Source organism: Belonocnema kinseyi, chromosome 5 (genome assembly GCF_010883055.1).
Source record: "Belonocnema kinseyi isolate 2016_QV_RU_SX_M_011 chromosome 5, B_treatae_v1, whole genome shotgun sequence".
NCBI classification, from domain to species: domain Eukaryota; kingdom Metazoa; phylum Arthropoda; class Insecta; order Hymenoptera; family Cynipidae; genus Belonocnema; species Belonocnema kinseyi.
In genome coordinates this window covers 27,976,397-27,980,682 of record NC_046661.1, presented here as the reverse complement: position 1 = coordinate 27,980,682, position 4,286 = coordinate 27,976,397, and positions in this window count along the sequence as shown.

Below are 4,286 nucleotides of genomic sequence, written 5' to 3'. Positions count from 1 at the left end.
GGCAAAGTCAAAGATCCCCGTACTCGCGTGGCCAGCGATCTCTCCAGACCTTAACCCAATGGAAAATGTTTGGGGCATGATGGTACGCGATGTGTATGACAAAGGAAAGCAGTACACAACGGTCGCAGAGCTGAGGGAAGCGATCAAATCAGCATGGAACAACGTCACCGCGGAAAGTCTCGAAAATCTGAATAAATCGATGGTAAAGCGAATGAAAATGGTATTCAGAAATGACGGAAATACTATTAATTACTAATTTTGTGAATAAAATCTTTTTATATGTACGTATTTTGTTGAATAAATTGAATTATTTCGGAAAAATCGAATTTTTTTTTAGTGGCCCTAATAATTTGGGACACCGATTTTTTCGAAAAAATGCCCAAATAAATGAACGAATGGAATTGCGAGCTCTATATTTTAGGAAAAATCGTTAACTCAACTCATTTATTCACTCAAAAAATTTGGTGCAGTTTGTTCCAATAGAAAAAAAATTATCCTTAAAAAATGGGGTGCCCCTATAAATATGGGACACACTGTAGATCTGAGTACATATATCAAAATAGGAAACGTTGACGAAACAACTACCATGAGCTCAGTGTTAATCGATACTATCCAGTGCTATCGACGCCATATTGTATACTCTCAGCTGCTCTCTTGGCTCCTCTTCTAAAATCGCCGAAATCCGTCCAAGTGTTTGCGCATCGCCAGATCGCATTTCGCGCACGCCTTTCTGCCAGCACAAATTGAATTTCAGAGCACGCGAATGAAAATCATCCCAAACTCGACATACCTCTCAGTTAATTATTATATTAATCGTATATCAGATATGAGACTCTGAACCTAAGTTCCATTTCTGGTTGAAATTAAGTGGCTTACTTAATTGAATGCAAAAATGAAATTCATCTACATTTAAAAGTCATCATCTTGTATAACTGTGTAAAATACTCCGAACAAGGCTACCAAGCATACCTTTTGTTTTGTCAAACTGTGTACCAAATACCTTAACCTATGTTGAATTCGATTAATTTTTTAATTCGAAGTCGTAACTTCTAAAACATTTTCATGCTCCAGAAATAATCATAAATTCGATAAATTTCCCTGAAACTTCTACAGTTGAAAATATAACTGAAAAATAAGAATTTCCGATATGAAGAATGCCCCCCAAAAATATTTTCGTTCCGGCGCCATTTAAGGGAAGGTTTCCTTTTACCGAACATACTTGACAAAGCTATACGGCGCTTGAGAACGTTTAAATTTGCGCGCGTGTCACGTGGCTCTCGCGTTTCGCAGAAAAGAGGGTATTCTGAAATTTCGTGTTCGCTTCCCCTACAGCCCCGAAAATGAGAAGTGTCGTAAAGTCTACTGTATTCTTAGAATATTTTCTAAATATCTTTGTAAATTTTCTGTAAAAATTAATTTTTCGAAACAAAAAATCCTTTCAAATTTTCTTATGAATCTTACGAACATTCTTTGATTCTCCTGAAAAATTTTTTAATTTTAAAAATATTGTAAATTTGTTATTCAAAATCTTTAACAATCTGCATTTTGTTTTAATTTTTTTGAATGTTGATTTGGAAAACATATGGTGCATTAAGCGAATTACGTATTATTTATTTGTCTCTACAAATCCCGCAGAACATGGAAAAGTTATGGAATTTAAAAAAAACTTGGGAAAAATCATGGAATATTGGAAAAATTACTGTATTCAGAAAATGGTGGATATAATATATTATAATTCGTTGGTTTTTGGTTGAAAATAAATCTTCTTTTTTCACAATTCATCTTTTGTATTGAAAATTAAACTGTTTGGTTAAAAAAAATTCTTTTAAAATTTACCTATTTTCTTGTTTGCTTCAAAATGGGTATTTTTTAGTTAATAATTCAATTATTGGGTTTCAAATTTAACTGTTTGATTAAAAATTAATTTTTTTGGTTAATAATTATTTTTTTGTCGAAAATTTAAATACATTTGTTTTAAATGCGTTGTATATTGATAGCACTTTAATTTTCAAGTTTAAACATTAAACTTTTTTAGTGAAAATTTAACTATTTTTTGAAAATTTGTTGTTGTTGGTTGAAAATTTAACAATCATCTTTGCTCTTTCATCGATTGAAAATTAATCTTATTAGATGAAAATATATTTCTTCAATAAAAAATTGAACTATTTCTTTAAAATTATCAGGAAATAAACCACTTATTTATAAACTTTGATTTACACAATTGATGGTGCAGTGGATTCTTAATATTTATTAATATAGTTAATTAACAGACAACTATATTTTAAACAGGCTGTCTTGAGTGACTGGAAACCTAAAAACTGAAAACATTTGAAGAAGCAAAAAATAGGATTAATTTTGGAAAGAAAAACTGCTTTAAAGAGGCAAAAAATAAAATTGTATGTCAAACATGTCCTCTTCCTCTTTTCATAATTTGCTTTTCTTATGTAATCATTAATATCATTATATTTTTGAACAACTTAAAAGTATGCAAAAATTGAAAATGAACAGTTTTCCTGGCTCTAATTATTAATTAAATTATTTGAGCAAAGTAAAATTGTATTTTTTAATTTTATAATCATTGTCTCAGTTTTTACAGTATATTTATAAACAATTTAATTTATCTATTTTCTGAGTATTTAACTTTTTTCATTTTCAAATAATTGTCTATTTGGTTCTTAATTAATAAATGTTAGCTTTTAATCCTACACTTTTATTAAAAGACAACGGCAATATAATAAATAAAAATAACGGTCTCATCGAACGGAAACTTCAAACCATACGTACGGCACTCAATGTATTTTAGAGAGGCTAGGGATGGAGAGTGATCGGCATCTGACCGATTTCATGAAATTTGACCGTCACATGACGGTCAGCATGAAATCAGTGAAATCGCCTAATTTCCATAAAAACCAAATGTATTTTAAGTATATTGAATTGTGAGATACGTTTTAACAGTAAATGGAAGAAGTTTTATTATGAAATAAGCACTTGGAATGTAAAAAAGTAAACTTTTGTGACAACATAAAGCTCTCGAAAAAATTGACGGATCAAATTGATCTTCGGCACACATTTTTTAGGTCCTAAAAGAAAGGACGAGTTCATTAACTAGTCATGTTGGATAAAAATTCAAAAAGTTCGCGAATTTTGAAAATTGTTAAGACCACTTTTTTCTGAATTTGAAAATTCTATACACGTTTATTTATAGTGTTAAAAAGCATGAACAATTTATCTTTATGACTGTTTTTAATAAAAAGGAAATGCTCAGAGTTATAGCTTTTTCAAAATTTTTTTAATCAATCGAAAATCAAAATTTTAAGCCAAACAGCGCACGATATGAAAAAAGTCAGGGAAAGGAAAACAGTGACTTTTGAAAGCTCTATAAAATCATCATAAGAAATTTTTGGATTTTCTTCGGAAATCGAAAATTCAAATTTTGATTGCACAAAAATAATGAAAAATAAAAAATTCCATTTTGTGATCAAACGATGCAGGATACGAAAAAACATGAATTGACAAAATTTGTGATCTGAAAAAAGATCTACAAATCACTTTTTGATGTCACACGCAGTTTTGGTTCCAATCATAAAAATTGCATTAAAAATAAAAATGGAAAATTTGTGGAAAAATAACAAAACGTACGAAAACAAGTTGATAAGAAAGTTATTCCTTAAAAAAAGAGGTATAAATTAGTAATAATTTATTACATTCTCCTCATTTATGATTGAGAAAATATTATAATTGCCGGAAACTTGACACTACAACATTTAAATTTCGAACCAAACGACGCAAAATATTTTAAAATGTCTTTAAAAAAAGTCTTTGAAGCTTTTAAAAAATCCTACAAAATGTTTGAACCATTTTCCAATATGACTCGTAATTTTTTTTATTCATTGTAAGTAATAAGCAGAAAATCGATAATTCCAATATTAAGCCAAAAGAAACGAAATTCGCTAAAATCTAAAAGAAGACTTTTATGATATTTTGCTTTATCCATAAAAATAATATGGAAACCAAAACTCTATTCTTAGTATAACAACGCGAGATAGATAAAAATGTCGGAAAAAGTATTGCCGTTTTTTATTTATTTAAGTTACTTAATATTCAACAAAAACATATTGTACGTGATGATAAAGCGGATAAAGTTTCATTCAAACATTTTAAATGCAAAGAATAAATATCCGAGCGAGAGGCGCGATGTACCCCATTATCGAGCGCGAAGCGCGAGATTCAACGGGCGCGCCTTTTTATTGTGGTAGACTTGATGGTATAATTAGCGATTTGGAGTT